Raw genomic sequence first — 17,929 nt, 5'->3', positions numbered from 1 at the left:
TAAATGCCTTGGTTCAGATTATTCAGTGTGCAAGAGGTAAATAGAAGGTTAGAGCTCCATCATATATTAAACAATGTCAGCTTATACCCCTTCTCTGTCCAAAGCAACATCAGATGAACAACAATTTAAAAAAAACTTTATGGCTGTCTGACAATTAGGGGGGTGGGGGGCGGCGGAGAAAGAGAAAAACCATGGCAGTTGCAGCACAACAGATTTTATAGCACTTTTGCTGAACCAGGATGAGACGACAAATTAGAAAGAACATTTTTGCCAATGGTTAGAGTAAATTCCGCCAGGTTAATGTGCATGAGCTGAATTAAAAGCATTTTATAGGTCATGGTTCAGTTCAATCTTGTTTTGAAGTACAATCAAGAGGAGAAAATATTAGTTTTCAGTGTTCAGTTAGTCATAATAAATTAGAGTAGTACAATGGTGTCTCCAATAAGTTAGATACAGAGTAACTGTTTCTGTTGGCTGGGGAGTGTACAGTGCTTCAGATCAGTCTCAGCAATATACAGATATTTGTATGAAACTGCAATGTACAAATGCAGATTGAGACATTGGTCTACTATCTCCATGTAGTGTATTTGCAGTTGGCCCAGATAGTGCATTGAAGGTGTCTAGTGCCACCTATTGCTAAATCAGTGCCATTGCTTTTCAATCACAAAATAATATTATGACCAAGGCGGGAGGAGTGCACTACTTATTCCAGTCCCACTTCTCCACAGGTCACAACACATTTTCAAATTTTCCCACTGACCGATACAATCATATACTCCATTTTCCCCCAGAATAAAACACACCAACCAGGTTTCTTTAATAAACAAAATTGAGAGATTATAAACAAAGTCTTAACCAATAATAAAGTAAAACACACAAATTGAAATATTAAAGCCCCTTATTAGCACCACACACACACATAACCACCCACTGGTTAACCAGGAAAATAAAGGGAATTTTGTTTAAAGCACAGGAAAAAAACAGAAGGGGGAAAAAAAACCACTTAGGCTGAAATGAAGGTATGGAAAGATGTCCTTTATTTTGGTTTGCCATCCCAAATGCATATAGGCAGCCGTCACTAGGATGTTCCTAGAACAGTTCTTTCCAGGCGATGTTGAAAATCAGTTTGGGTAGGCTAAGTGATCCAGCTAGAGGCTTCAAATAGGTCTTACAGCAGGTCTGCAGCAACAAGGTTTCAGTTCCTACTGATTCGGTATGCAAAGGTTTCTTCAAACATGCAGGGTTTCTTCAAATACAGGAGGAAACAGGAATCTGACACATTGGAAATACAGGGGGGGGGGGGGTTTCGAGAGAGAGAGATGAGCTGTCTTCTTCGGGCAGGCAAAAACCAAACTAACTGTTTCAACAGTTCAAAATGAAACTAAAAACAATTCAGGAGTCGACTCTATAAATCTTGACCTGTTACTTCTTTGTGAACATCTCCCCAAGTCAAAAACAACCCCTGCTGGGTGATTATCCACAGACAGGTGACTTGCAGTAAGTCTTGTTTTACAAGCCCATTCCAGGAACATTCTGGTAGCTTCTTTTTAAAAACACCAAGTTCAGCCTCTTCAAGATTCCAGATGAATCAGTTCATAATTCAACTATAAAAGTACTTAAAAAAACATTTTACAAAAGAAATAGAAGCAATCTCATAATAAATACAACACAGGAGGCCAAGTGGCCCATCGTGGCTGTGCCAGGATTTTATAACTTAAAGTGATTCTTAAAGTCCAATTTGCATGGATAGCAGACAACATACCCTCCAATTTTTTTTTTTGGAGTGTGTAGGCGATTTAAGTGCGCCGCCCCTTAAAATTTTTTGCGCTGCCATGCGCACGTGGTAATTTAAAGGGGCCGACTTGTGCGCAGAACTTTCTGGTTCCTGTGCAATTGCACAGCTTAGAGGAAACATTGATTGCAGGGAATAAGTGAAAGTCATATTTAACAAAACTTTTAGCAGCTTTACCCAAATTCTAAGAAACAAGTTTTGATTATTCACAAATAGTGACTTATTGCAACTGTTACTAGAAGGCACTCACAAACCAGCAGTGTTGCACCAAAGTCAAGAAAACAATTTGAATAGATTTTTGTTTGCATGTTTATTGTGCAAGAAATTTTACTGAAGACAACGGAGGTCTTCCTCAAAGTGGTTTTATGGAGCAATTTGGAACTGACTGCAGGGATGGAAGGAGACAGAAAGGTGGAAAGGAGGGCAGAGCAATAACTATGTAGAGTGGGGTAGGCCAGACAAAGAAATAGAAAGACAGACTTGCATTATATACACTGCCTTTCACAACCTCAGGATGTCCCAAAGCACTTTACAACCAATGAAATACTTTTGAAGAGTACATCACTGTTGTAATGTAGGAAACACAGCAGTCAATTTGTGCACAGAAAGCTTCCACAAACACTAACGAAATAACTGACCAGATAAATGACAACTTACATTTACATAACGCCTTTAACATAGTAAAATACCCCAGAATGCTTTACAGGACTGTAATCAGACAAAAATTGACACGGAAGCCAAAGGAGGAGACAGGTGACTACAAGCTTTGTTAGAGGTAGGTTTTAAGGAGCATTTTAAAACTTGAGACTGAGACAGCTGAAGGCGCAGCCACCATCAGGAGAGAAAAGCAAGACTAAAGCTTTCTTTGAAACCAATGACAAGTCCTAGAGCCTTTATTAAATCTGTAATGTTTAAAGCTTTGGCGCAAACCAATTTTACAGCTAATCTTTTGACCCCTCTGTCACGTTGAACTCTTCCAATGATGTACATTCTAGAACAGGAGCCTGGGCATTGATTGAGGGATAAATGTTGGCCAGAACACTGGGAAAACCTCTCCTCCTCGAGTGCTATGGAATCTTTTATGTGCACCTGAAAAAGGACAAGCCCAGCTCAGTTTAATGTCTCACCCAAAGGACTGCAAAGGACTCTGGGCAGATCAAATGGGGCGTTCTGAAGGCAAGTCAGATTGTAAACTATTGTATGGATTGGGTCAATCCACTGAAGGGAGCATAAGGAATGCATCTGGCCACCAAAATTTCAGCAGAGCCAATGGATGGAGCCACAATTAAGGACTGCAGCAGATGGGAAGGAACCATCTGCAGAAAACACAACAGCCAACTCATAATTCAAGCTCTGACCTAGTGCTCAAAATTGAGCCCCAGGCTCCTGCCGAAGAAGCAAGCCTGGGCAAGAAATCATTTTCCAGAGACTTACAACACATCACAAGCAACTGATTGAGAATTTGTATTTATATAGCACTATTAACATAGTAAGGTGCTTCAGAGGGGTGTCAAAGACATTGAAAACATAAAGAGCTATTAGGACAGGTGACCAAAAGCTTGGTCAGAGATAGGTTTTAAGGAGTGTCTTAAAAGGGGGGGCGGGGGGAGAAAGGAGAAAGATTTAGGGAGGAAATTGCAGAACTTAGGGCCCAGGCAGCTTAAGCCATAGCTGCCAATGGCATAGCGATTAAAATCAGGGATGCACAAGAGGCCAGAATTGGTGGACCACAAATATCTTGGGAGGATTGTACAATTGGAGATGGTTACAGAGAGGGGGAGGGGAGAGTCCATGAAGGCATTTGAACAAAAGTATGAGAATTTTAAATTGCTGAAATGTTGCTTTTAGCTGTAAAAATTTTCAGCAGCCTAAAGTTCAAGACAGAACAAATTAACTTCACAAATTATTTTGGCTAGTTCAGGATGGATTGCTTTCAAAAACATAAGATGATTTGACTGATGAATTTTCTGCTTACTTATTCCTCATTGGTAGTTATTTAAACTGTTTTTGCTTTGTTTTGCATTGAATCAGTGAATTGATTGTGTCATGATACTTTTTTGAGAGAAATCTGCAGAGTGTCTTTAAGTCAGCAAAGGATCAGTACTGCTTCAAGAACAAGCAAGCCTCAGGAGATATCGAGAAGCTGCATTCTGGTTGCTGTTGGATTTAGCCATGCAGAGGGGGAACCAACCAACTTCAGCAAATGCATCCTGGTTGCCTTGGATACAGCCAGAGTGAGAATCGATTATACAATGTTGTGATTACATTTTGAACTGGCTTTTAGTTGAGTCAGACTGTTCTGACAGACAGACAGCTGGGCCAGCATGAAATGAACAGAGATCTCTTAATTTAAACTGAAGGAAGGGAAGTTAGACTGTAAATCTTTTATCCCTCAAAAATTCTAAAGTCAAATTGATTCATTGAAAAGTGTTTGCAAGTTGTTGATCTACAGTGGTCATCGCTGGACGAAAGAGGAGTTGAAGCTTCGGATGTTGGACATTTTACTCCCCTCATCTGACCCTGGAAGACTGCAAGTGGACTTTAATCAGAGGATTGCTCATCAGGAAGTATAATTTGAAAGGACACTAAATTTTTCTATTTTAAATGTTTTTATCTTAGTAGAGTTTAAGAGTTTAGTTTTTCTAATGAACAGTTAATTTGTTGATCTAAAGCCACCTGGTTTGGTTCTCTTCAGGGGTTAACAGATGGTCCAATTCGGCTGTGGATTTCTTTAATTTGGAAAGTTTAAAGTGACATGGAGCGACGGGACTAAATTGACAGTGCGTTGCTCCCACTGCAATCAGAATCTTATATTTTGATTGGGGGCTTTGACTTGAGCGGTCGGTCGTAACAATTGTGTGACTGTTAGATTACCATTCATTAATTTCCAACCTAGGAACACAGAGGTGTTACACCTGTGAAAGGTATAATTAGCCAAATCAGTACCAGATACAAGGCGTCTAAATATCCAGGTTACTATCCAGTTAATTTAAGTTGACTTACTAGATTCTGCAATGTTAACTGGACACTGATCCTGGGGTACACCTCTGCCAACCCTTCTTAAATCCTAGCAACATCTATTACCCTTGACTCTCATTGAAATTTCCAACCAATTTTCCTTCATTTGTTCTTATACCATATAACTGACCCTTTTTTTAAAAAAGCCTCATTAGAGACACCTGCTGAAAATGCACATTGACTGCATTCCTTTGATCTATACAGGCACTACTTTAAAAATTTATCAAACACAGCTTGCCTTCAACACGTTCATGTTGGCCATCCTAAGTATCTCTCAATGCTCACTAATTTTCTCTATCCTTAATTGGAACACCATGGCTACAGTGTACACTATCTATAGGATGTACTACAGCACCTCCCAAAAGCACTACTGCCAACACCTTGAAGATAAAGGCAGCGAAACACCATTACTGCCACTAGGTCAAAATCCTGGAACTACCTAACAGCACTGTTGGAGTATCTTCACCACACAGATGTGTCATGATCCTGTCTTTTTTTTCTCTTTGGGAAATATGTGCTGTGCCTTTAAGACTGCAAAAAAAGCTGTACTGCTTTAAGACAGCAAGCTCTAAAGATGGAGTCAAAGAGTGCATTCTCATTACAATATATAATAAAGTGCATTCTCGTTGCCTTGGACATAGCCATTTGGAGACTGCAATTCAAAGGGTACATTCTTGTTACCTTGGATACAGCCTCTTGGACTGAGCATCAAGCGATACATTTGTTACAATTCAATTTTGAACTGGCTTAGTGGAAACAGACTGTTCGAACAGTGGATAGACATATGGATGAAAATGGAATAGTGTAGGTCAGATGGTTTCACAGGTCGGCGCAACATCGAGGGCCGAAGGGCCTGTACTGCGCTGTAATGTTCTAATTCGAATTCTAACAGAGGACACACAAACAGCTGGTGTTAGCACCTGAAAGAAGATCTCTCATTCAAATTGAAGAGAATTTAGTCTGTTTATTTATTATCTCTCAAATTTCAAAAAAAAAGTCAAGCCAAAACAGAGATCTCTGGTAATTTAAACTGAAGGATGGGGAAGTTCGATTGTGACAATCTTATATCCCTCAAAAACTCTAAAATCCGATTGATTCTATTGAAAGTGTTTGCAAGTTGTTAATTGTTGAACTCCATCACTGGAGAAGGAACCTCACTTACTGCTGGAATTAGACTACGGACTATTCTACTGAAGAACCTTTTATCCCCATTGGACGGCTGTGAGGACTTCAAGCAACATTGCAAGGACTCAATTTTTCTATTTTAAATGTTGTTTATATCTTCATAGTGTTTAAGAAATTAGTTTTCATAATAAAACAGTTAATTTGATTTAAAGACAACTGTTTTGGTTAGCCTCATTCGGGGGTTAAAAGATGGTACAATTTGCTGGGTCTTTTAATTTGGAAAGTTTAAAATGATATGTTAGGCGATCTGTGGAAGGACAGGATTGAATTAACAGTGCGTTTCTCCCACCACAATCAGAATCATATATTTTGAGTGGGGGCTTTGACTGGAGCGGTCAGTCGTAACAGATGGTACTGGCTCACAGCAGCCCACCATCACCTTTGCAACGGCAACTAGAAATGGGCAACAATGGCCACAGCTATTAAAGTTTACCCTTCTCTCTCTACTTAAATAAATAGTGTTCATGTTGCTTACCCTCTAGTCTTCAGGCAGTTCGCATATGAGGATTGCAAAACTGTGGTTGGAGCCATCTTTTCTGACTTCAACAGTTGAGGGTGCAAGTTTTAGTTTTAGAGATACAGCACTGAAACAGGCCCTTCGGCCCACAGAGTCTGTGCCAACCATCAACCACCCATTTATACTAATCCTACACTAATCCCATATTCCTACCACATCCCCACCTGTCCCTATATTTCCCTACCACCTACCTATACTAGGGGCAATTTATAATGGCCAATTAACCTATCAACCTGCAAATCTTTGGCATGTGGGAGGAAACCGGAGCACCCGGAGGAAACCTACGCAGACACAGGGAGAACTTGCAAACTCCACACAGGCAGTACCCAGAATTGAACCCAGGTCGCTGGAGCGGTGAGGCTGCGGTGCTAACCACTGCGCCGCCCCAAAGTTATCAAGAGGATCTTGAGCAATTTGAATCCTGCTCATTTTTATTTTGGAAACAATTCTTTTTCAGTTACCTCTTACAATTGTTCCACATTCTCCTCCAGTACAATGTACTCAGTTGCACAATTATCATAAAGGGCTATAAAATATTTAATACCTCCATTGTACCTTCACCAACTAGAATTTCCTTTTCAACAGTCTACTGATCTCTTTTTCACTCTTACTAAATCCTTATAGATCTGCTAGATGTTTCTCATAAGCCTTTTGACACTTCGATTCTTTTTCATCTTACCATTCGACTTTCCACGTTCATGACTTTTTTTTTTAAAAAAGTATTGTTAGCCCAAGTTTTATCACACAACTCCCTCCAAGATGGAGTTTAGTTTTAAATTATTTATATACAGAAATCTATTCTTTGATGCAATCCATCTTGAGTTATAGGAACATACCTATCTTGGACGTAATGTGAACTTTGAGGAGGATAAGTGATAAATTTCAAGAGACAGACAGACATGCTGGTGGAGTGGTCAAACAGGAGAAATTTAATGCAGAGAAGTGCGAAGTGATACATTTTCGTTGGCGAGGCAATAAAAACAGAGGGTACAATTCTAAATGGAATGCAGGAGCAGAGAGACCTGAGGGTATATGCGCACAAATCATTGAAGGTGGCAGAGCAGGTTGAGAATGTGGTTAAAAAGGCATACGGGATCCTGGGCTTTCTATTTAGGGGGAATGAAGTACAAAAGTAAGGATGTTATGGTGAAACTGTAAGAAATACAAGTTTGGTCTCAACTGGAGTACTCTGCCAATTCTGGGCACCACACTTTAGGAAGGATGCGAAGGTATTAGACACGGTACAGAGAAGATTCAGGAAAATGGTTCCAGGGATGAGGGACTTCAGTTACATGGATAGATTGGAGAAGCTGGGGCTGTTCTCCTTGCAGAAAAGATTAAGAGGAGATTTGATAGAGGTGTTCAAAATCATGAGGCATCTAGGAAGAGCAGACAGGGAGAAACTACTCCCATTGGAAGGGTCAAGAACTAGACGACACCGATATGAGGGAAAACAATACAGCAAGTGGTTAGGAACTGGAACGCACTGCCTGACAATGTGGTGGATGCAGATTCAAATCGAGGCCTTCAAAAAAAGAGAATTGGATAACTAATGGAAAAAATTTGAAGGGATACGAGGAAAAGGCAGGAGAGTGGGACTAAGTGAGTTTCTCTTGCAGACAGCTGGTACAGTAATAGTACAGAGGGAGGCGGTGGCGTAGTGGTATTGTCACTGGACTAGTAACCCAGAGACCCAGGTTATTGCTCTGGGGACGTGGGTTCAAATCCCACCACAGCAGAAGGTGGAATTTGAATTCAATTAATAAAATCTGGAATTAAAAGCTAGTGTAATGATGGCCATGAAACCATTGTCGATTGTTGTAAAAACCCATCTGCTTCACTAATGTCCTTTAGGGAAAGGAATCTGCTGTCCTTACCTGGTCTGGCCTACATGTGACTCCAGAACCATAGCAATGTCGTTGACTCTTACTTGCCCTCAAAATGGCCTAGCAAGCCACTGAGTTGTATCTAACCGCTACAAAATCAATAAAAATGAAACCGGACGGACCAGCCGACATCGACCCAGGCACCGGAAATGACAATGGCAAACCCAGCCTTGCAAAGTCCTCCTTACTAACATCTGGGGGTTTGTGCCAAAGTTGGGAGAGATGTCCCACAGACTAGTCAAGCAACAGCCTGACATAGCCATACTCACGGAATCATACCTGACAGACAACGTCCCAGACTCTGCTATCACCAACCCCGGGTATGTCCTGTCCCACCGTCAGGACAGACCCACCAGAGGTGGCGGCACAGTGGTAAACAGTAAAGAGGGTGTTGCCCTGGGAGTCCTCAACATCGACTCTGAACCCCACGAAATCTCATGGCATCAGGTCAAATATGGACAAGGAAACCTCCTGATTACCACCTACCACCCTCCCTCAGCTGATGAGTCAGTACTCCTCCATGTTGAACACCACTTGGAGGAAGTACTGGGGGTGACAAGGGCACAGAATGTACTCTGGGTGGGGGACTTCAATGTCCATCACCAAGAGTGGCTCGGTATCACCACTACTGACCGAGCTGGCCGAGTCCTAAAGGACGTATCTGCTAGACTGGGTATGCAACAGGTGGTGAGGGAACCAAGAGGGGAAAACATACTTGACCTCGTCCTCACCAATCTGCCTGCCACAAATGCATCTGTCCATGACAGTATTAGTAGGAGTGACCACCGCACAGTGCTTGTGGAGACGAAGTCCCACCTTCACATTGAGGATATCCTCCTTTGTGTTGTGTGGCACTACCACCGTACTAAATAGGATAGATTTCGAACAGATCTAGCAATGCAAAACTGGGCATCCAGGAGGCGCTGTGGACCATCAGCAGCAGCAGAATTGTACTCAAACACAAGCTGTAACCTCATGGCCTGGCATATCTCCCACTCTACCACTACCATCAAGCCAGGAGACCAACCCTGGTTCAATGAAGAGTGCAGGAGAGCATGCCAGGAGCAGACCAAGCACACCACAAAATGAGGTGTCAACCTGGTGAAGCTACAACACAAGACTATCTGCGTGCCAAACTGCGCAAGCAACATGCGATTGAAAGAGCTAAGGGAGCCCATAACCAACGGAACAGATCTAAGCTCTGCAGTCCTGCCACATCTAGCCGTGACTGGTGGTGGACAATTCTTAAGGGGGAGGGGCTGCAGCCAGAGGTCGTGGTACCTATCGGTACCAATGACATAGCTAGGAAAAGGGATGAGGACTTGAAAAGCGAATATAGGGAGTTAGGTTGGAAGCTGAAAGGCAGGACGAGCATAGTAATCTCAGGATTGTTACCGGTGCCACGTGCTAGTGAAGCTAGAAACAGGGAGCGAGTGCAGCTGAACACGTGGCTACAGAACTGGTGCAGGAGGGAGGGATTCAGATATGTGGATCATTGGGATAATTTCTGGGGAAGGTGGGACCTGTACAAGAAGGACGGGTTGCATCTGAACTGGAGGGGCACCAATATCCTGGGCGGGAGGTTTGCTAGAGCTCTTCGGGAGGGTTTAAACTAGTTTGGCAGGGGGGTGGGAACCGGAGCCACGGATCAGTGGATAGGGTAGCTGTTGAACAGGCAGCTACCGAGTGCAGAGAGTCTGTGAGGAAGGTTAGACAGTTGACAGGGCAAAGTTGCAGCCAGTATGATGATTTGAAGTGTGTCTATTTTAACGCAAGATGTGTCAGGAATAAGGGTGATGAACTTAGAGCATGGATCAGTACTTGGAGCTACGATGTTGTGGCCATTACGGAGACGTGGATATCACAGGGGCAGGAATGGATGTTGGATGTTCCGGAGTTTAGATGTTTCAAAAGGAATAGGGAGGGAGGTAAAAGAGGTGGGGGAGTGGCATTGTTAATCAGGGATAGTATCACAGCTGCAGAAAGGGAGGTCGTCGAGGAGGGTTTGTCTACTGAGTCATTATGGGTGGAAGTCAGAAACAGGAAAGGAGCAGTCACTTTATTGGGAGTTTTCTATAGACCCCCCAATAGCAACAGAGACATGGAGGAACAGATTGGGAGGCAGATTTTGGAAAGGTGCAGAAGTAACAGGGTTGTTGGCATGGGTGACTTCAACTTCCCTAATATTGATTGGAACCTCCTTAGTGCAAATAGTTTGGATGGAGCAGTTTTTGTCAGGTGCGTCCAGGAAGGTTTCCTGACTCAATATGTAGATAGGCCGACTAGAGGGGAGTCAATGTTGGACTTGGTGCTTGGCAACGAACCAGGCTAGGTGGCAGATCTCTCGGTGGGAGAGCATTTCGGTGATAGTGATCATAACTACCTGACCTTTACTATAGTCATGGAGAGGGACAGGAGCAGACGGGATGGGAAAATATTTAATTGGGGGAGGGGGAATTACAATGCTATTAGGCAGGAACTGGGGAGCGTAAATTGGAAACAGATGTTCTCAGGGAAATGCACGACAGAAATGTGGAGGTTGTTTAGGGAGCACTTGCTGCGACTGCTGGATAGGTTTGTCCCGATGAGGAAGGGATGGTAGGGTGAAGGAACCTTGGATGACAAGAGATGTGGAACAGCTAGTCAAGACGAAGAAGGAAGCTTACTTAAGGTTGAGGAAGCAAGGATCAGACAGGGCTCTAGAGGGTTACAAGGTAGCCAGGAAGGAACTGAAAAATGGACTTAGGAGAGCTAGAAGGGGACATGAAAAAGTCTTGGCGGGTAGGATTAAGGAAAATCCCAAGGCGTTGCACACTTATGTGAGGAACAAGAGGATGGCCAGAGGGAGGGTAGGGCCGATCAGAGATAGTGGAGGGAACTTGTGCCTGGAGTCGGAGGAGGTAGGGGAGGTCCTAAATGAATACGTTGCTTCAATATTCACTAGTGAGGGGGACTTGGTCGTTTGTGAGGACAGCGTGGAACAGGCTGATATGCTCGAACAGGTTGAGGTTAAGAGGGAGGATGTGCTGGAAATTTTGAATGATATGAGGACAGATAAGTCCCTGGGGCCAGACGGGATATACCCAAGGATATTACGGGAAGCGAGGGAAGCGATTGCTGCGCCTTTGGCGATGATCTTTGCGTCTTCACTGTCCACTGGAGTAGTACCGGATGATTGGAGGGTGGCAAATGCTGTTCCCTTGTTCAAGAAAGGGAATAGGGATAACCCTGGGAATTATAGACCAGTCAGTCTTAAGTCGGTCGTGGGCAAATTATTGGAGGATTCTGAGAGACAGGATTTATGATTAGAGACAGTCAGCATGGCTTTGTGAGGGGCAGGTCATGCCTCACAAGCCTTATTGAATTCTTTGAAGATGTGACAAAACACATTGATGAAGGAAGAGCAGTGAATGTGGTGCATATGGATTTTAGCAAGGCGTTTGATAAGGTTCCCCATGGTAGGCTCATTCAGAAAGTAAGGAGGCATGGGATTCAGGGAAAGTTGGCTGTCTGGATACAAAATTGGCTGGCCCATAGAAGTCAGAGGGTGGTAGTAGATGGAAAGTATTCCGCATGGAGCTCGGTGACCAGTGGTGTTCCGCAGGGATCTGTTCTGGGACCTCTGCTCTTTGTGATTTTTATAAATGACTTGGATGAGGAAGTGGAAGGCTGGGTTAGCAAGTTTGCCGATGACACGAAGGTTGCTGGAGTTGTGGATAGTGTGGAAGGCTGTTCTAGGTTGCAACGGGACATTGACAGGATGCAGAGCTGGGCTGAGAAGTGGCAGATGGAGTTCAACCTGGAAAAGTGTGAAGTGATTCATTCTGGAAGGTCGAATTTGAATGCGGAATACAGGCTTAAAGACAGGATTCTTGGTGGTGTGGAGGAACAGAGGGATCTTGGGGTCCATGTCCATAGATCGCTCAAAGTTGCCACCCAAGTTGATAGGGTTGTTAAGAAGGCATATGGTGTGTTGGCTTTCATTAACAGGGGGATTGAGTTTAAGAGCCGCGAGGTTATGCTGCAGCTCTATAAGGCCCTGGTTAGACCACACTTGGAATATTGTGTTCAGTTCTGGTCGCCTCATTATAGGAAGGATGTGGAAGCTTTAGAGAGGGTGCAGAGGAGATTTACCAGGATGCTGCCTGGACTGGAGGGCATGTCCTACGAAGAAAGATTGAGGGAGCTGGGGCTTTTCTCATTGGAGCGAAGAAGGATGAGAGGTGGTACAAGATGATGAGAGGCATAGATAGAATGGGTAGTCAGAGACTTTTTCCCAGGGTGGAAAGGGCTATCACCAGGGGGCATAATTTTAAGGTGATTGGAGGAAGGTTTCGGGGAGATGTCAGAGGTAGGTTCTTTACACAGAGTGGTGGGTGCGTGGAATGCACTGCCAGCAGTGGTAGTAGAAGCAGATACGTTAGGGGCACTTAAGCGACTATTGGATAGGTACAAGGATGATAGTAGAATGAAGGGTAGGTAGTTAGTTTGATCTTAAAGTAGGTTAAAGGTTCGGCACAACATCTTGGGCCGAAGGGCCTGTACTGTTCTATGTTCTATACAACTAACTGGAGGAGGTGGCTCCACAAATATCCCCATCCTCAATGATGGGGGAGCCCTGCACATCAGTGTGAAAGATAAGACTGAAGCATTTGCAACAATCTTCAGCCAGAAGTGCCAAGTTGATGATCCATCTTGGCCTCCTCCTGAAGTCCCCAGCATCACAAATGCCAGACTTCAGCCAATTCAATTCACTCCGCATGTTATCAAGAAACGACTGAAAGCACTGGATACTGCAAAGGCTATGGGCCCTGACAATATTCCGGCAATAGTACTGAAAACCTGTGCTCCAGAACTTTCAGTGCCCCTAGCCAAGCTGTTACAGTACAGTTACAACACTGGCATCTACCCTGCAAAGTGGAAAATTGCCCAGGTATGTCCTGTACACAAAAAGCAGGACACGTCCAACCCGGCCAATTCCCGCCCCATCAGTCTACTCTCAATCAGTAAAGTGATGGAAGGTGTCATTAACAGTGCCATCAAGCAGCACATGCTTAGCAATAACCTGCTCAGTGACGCCCAGTTCGGGTTCCGTCAGCGCCACTCAGCTCCTGACCTCATTACAGCCTTGGTTCAAACATGGACAAAAGAGCTGAAGTCAAGAGGTGAGGCGAGAGTGACTGCCCTTGACATCAAGGCAGCATTTGACCGAGTTTGGCATCAACGAGCCGTAGCAAAATGGAGGTCAATGGGAATCTGGGGGAAAACCCTCCACTGGTTGGAGTCATTCTTAGCGCAAAGGAAAATGGTTGTCGTTGTTGGAGGTCAATCATCTGAGCTCCAGGACATCACTGCAGGAGTTCCTCAGGGTAGTGCCCTAGGCCCAACCATCTTCAGCTGCTTCATCAATAACCTTCCGTCAATCATAAGGTCAGAAGTGGGGATGTTCGCTGATGATTGCACAATGTTCAGGACCATTTGTGACTCCTCATACTGAAGCAGTCCATGTGGAAATGCAGCAAAGCTTGGACAATATCCAGGCTTGGGCTGATAAGTGGAAAGTAACATTCGCATCACACAAGTGCCAGGCAATGAGCATCTCTAACAAGACAGAATCTAGCCATCTCCACTTGACATTCAATGGCATTACCATCACGGAACCCCCCACAATCAACATCCAAGGGGTTACCATTGACCAGAAACTGAACTGGAGTAGCAATATAAATACCGTGGCTAAAAGAGCAGGTCAGAGGCAAGGAATCCTGAGGCGAGTAACTCACCTCCTGACTCCCCAAAGCCTGTCCACCATCTACAAGGCACAAGTCAGGAATGTGATGGAATACGATCCACTTGTCTGGATGGGTGCAGCTCCAACAACACTCAAGAAGCTCGACACCATCCAGGAGGAAGCAGCCTGCTTGACTGGTACCCCATCTACAAATATTCACTCCCTCCACCACCGGCGCACAGTGGCAGCAGTGTGTACCATCTACAAGATGCACTGCAGCAACGCACCAAGGCTTCTTCGACAGCACCTTCCAAACCCGCAACCTACTGGAAGGATAAGGGCAGCAAATGCATGGGAACACCACCACCTACAAGTTCCCCTGCAAGCCACACACCATACTGACTTGAAACTATATTGCCGTTCCTTCACTGTCGCTAGGTCAAAATCCTGGAACACTCTACCCAACAGCATTGTGGGTGTACCTACCCCACATGGACTGCAGTAGTTAAAGGCGGCAGCTCACCACCACCTTCTCAAGGGCAATTAGGGATGGGCAGTAAATGCTGACCTGGCCAGCAACGCCCACATCCCATGAATGAATTTTTAAAAAGGTTGATTGCTCCCTCTCTCCTGTTTGAAGACTCCGTCATTTCACTTGCCAATTCTTGGAACTTGGACACAGCTGGCAAAGCTAGCATTTATTGTCCATTCCCAGCTGCCATGAGAAGGTGGTGGTGAGCCTTCTTGAAGATGTGGTGAAGGTGAATGGTTTGATGCAATGGAGGGCAATTAACAGTCAAGCACACTGATGTGGCACTGGAGTCACACATAGGCCAGACTGAGGTCGGGGAACATGCAGAGATGAAGTGGGCCCACATCAGAGACGCCATCTGTGACTCAGCAATGACCACCTCTGGCAAACGCGAGAAGCAGAATGCAGACTGATTTCAATCTCACTTTGAAGAGCTGGAACCTGTCATAGCCACTAAGCACACTGCACTGTTAACTACAAGAAAGCCCACAGCGAGTTAACATCCATAGCACTTAAAGTAGCCAGAAGCGTTGCAAAAACAGCCAGGAGCTGTGCAAAAGACTACTGGCAACACCTATAGAACATAGAACATTACAGCGCAGTACAGGCCCTTCGGCCCTCGATGTTGCGCAGACCTGTGAAACCATCTGACCTACACTATTCCATTTTCATCCATATGTCTATCCAATGACCACTTATATGTCCTTAAAGTTGGCGAGTCTACTACTGTTGCAGGCAGGGCGTTCCACGCCCCTACTACTCTCTGAGTAAAGAAACTACCTCTGACATCTGTCCTATATCTATCACCCCTCAACTTAAAGCTATGTCCCCTCGTGTTTGCCATCACCATCCGAGGAAAAAGGCTCTCACTATCCACCCTGTCCAACCCTCTGATTATCTTGTATGTCTCTATTAAGTCACCTCTCCTCCTCCTTCTCTCCAACGAAAACAACCTCAAGTCCCTCAGCCTTTCCTCGTAAGACCTTCCCTCCATACCAGGCAACATCCTAGTAAATCTCCTCTGCACCTTTTCCAAAGCTTCCACATCCTTCCTATAATGCGGTGACCAGAACTGCACGCAATACTCCAGGTGCGGCCGCACCAGAGTTCTGTACAGCTGCAGCATGACCTCGTGGCTCCTAAACTCGATCCCCCTACTAATAAAAGCTAACACACCATATGCCTTCTTAACAGCTCTATTAACATGGGTGGCAACTTTCAGGGATTTATGTACCTGGACACCAAGATCTCTCTGCTCATCTACACTACCAAGAATCTTCCCATTAGCCCAGTATTCTGCATTCCTGTTACTCCTTCCAAAGTGAATCACCTCACACTTTTCCGCATTAAACTCCATTTGCCATCTCTCAGCCCAGCTCTGCAGCTTAATCTATGTCCCTCTGAACCCTACAACATCCTTCGGCACTATCCACAACTCCACCGACCTTCGTGTCATCCGCAAATTTACTAACCCACCCTTCTACACCCTCATCCAGGTCATTTATAAAAATGACAAACAGCAGTGGCCCCAAAACAGATCCTTGCAGTACACCACTAGAAACTATACTCCAGGATGAACATTTACCATCAACCACCACCCTCTGTCTTCTTTCAGCTAGCCAATTTCTGATCCAAAGCACTAATTCACCTTCAATCCCATACTTCTGTACTTTCTGCAATAGCCTACCGTGGGGAACTTTATCAAACGCCTTACTGAAATCCATATAGACCACATCCACGGCTTTACCCTCATCCACCTGTTTGGTCACCTTCTCGAAAAACTCAATAAGGTTTGTGAGGCACGACCTACCCTTCACAAAACCGTGTTGACTATCTCTAATGAACTTATTCTTTTCAAGATGATTATAAATCCTATCTCTTATAACCTTTTCCAACAGTTTACCCACAACCGAAGTAAGGCTCACAGGTCTATAATTACCAGGGCTGTCTCTACTCCCCTTCTTGAACAAGGGGACAACATTTGCTATCCTCCAGTCTTCCGGCACTATTCCTGTCGACAATGACGACATAAAAATCAAGGCCAAAGGCTCTGCAATCTCCTCCCTGGCTTCCCAGAGAATCCTAGGATAAATCCCATCTGGCCCAGGGGACTTATCTATTTTCACACTTTCCAAAATTGCTAACACCTCCTCCTTGTGAACCTCAATCCCATCTAGCCTAGTAGTTGTATTAGTAGTTGCAGTTGTATTCAGCTGGCCTCCGACACCGGAAACGTCAGAGGAATGTATGATGGCATTAAGAGATCTTTTGGGCCAATCAAGAAGATCACCCCCAAGTCTAAATCAGGGGAAATGATCACTGACCAACGCAAGCAAATGGACCACTGGGTGGAGCACTACCTAGAACTGTACTCCAGGCAGAATGTTGTCACTGAGACCATCCTCAATGCAGCTCAATCTCTGCCAGTCATGGATGAGTTGGATGAACAGCCAACAAAATCGAAACTCAGTGATGCCATTGATTCTCTAGCCAGTGGAAAAGCCCTTGGAAAGGATGGCATTACCCCTGAAATAATCAAGAGTCCCAAGCCTGCTATACTCACAGCACTCCATGTACTGCTTTGCCTGTGCCGTGATAAGGGAGCAGTACCACAGGACATGCGCGATGCCAATATCATCACCCGCTATAAGAATAAGGGTGACCGCGGTGACTGCAACAACTACCATGGAATCCCCCTGCTCAGCATAGTGGGGCAAGTCTTCGCTCGCGTTGTTTTAAACAGACTCCAGAAGCTGGCTGAGTGTGTCTACCCTGAGGCACAGTGCGGCTTTTGAGCAGAAAGATCCACCATTGACATGCTGTTCTCCCTTCGCCAGCTACAGGAGAAATGCCGCCAACAGATGCCCCTCTACGTTGCTTTCATCGATCTCACCAAAGCCTTTGGCCTCGTCAGCAGAAGTGGTCTCTTCAGACTACTAGAAAAGATCGGATGTCCACCAAAGCTACTAAGTATCACCTCATTCCATGACAATATGAAAGGCACAATTCAGCATAGCGGTGACTCATCAGATCCCTTTCCTATCCTGAGAAATGTGAAACAGGGCTGTGTTCTTGCACCTACATTGTTTGGGATCTTCTCGCTGTTGCTCTCACATGTGTCCAAGTCTTAAGAAGGAATTTTCCTCCACACAAGATCAGATGGCAGGTTGTTCAACCTTGCCCGTCTTAGATCAAAGACCAAAGTACAGAAAGTCCTCATCAGGGAACTCCTCTTTGCTGACTATGCTGCATTAACATCCCACACAGAAGA

General features: G+C 44.6%; 1 protein-coding gene across 1 annotated transcript in view; it reads right to left on the bottom strand.

Annotated features, from left to right (window-relative positions):
• The window catches only part of maml1 (mastermind-like transcriptional coactivator 1), a 93,638-nt gene that overhangs the window by 21,644 nt on the left and 54,065 nt on the right, over positions 1–17,929 (bottom strand). The window lies entirely within an intron of this gene.

The sequence above is a fragment of the Heterodontus francisci genome, chromosome 12 (assembly GCF_036365525.1).
Source record: "Heterodontus francisci isolate sHetFra1 chromosome 12, sHetFra1.hap1, whole genome shotgun sequence".
NCBI classification, from domain to species: domain Eukaryota; kingdom Metazoa; phylum Chordata; class Chondrichthyes; order Heterodontiformes; family Heterodontidae; genus Heterodontus; species Heterodontus francisci.
Note: the sequence above shows the minus strand (reverse complement) of the source record. Positions and strands in the feature narration are given on the sequence as shown.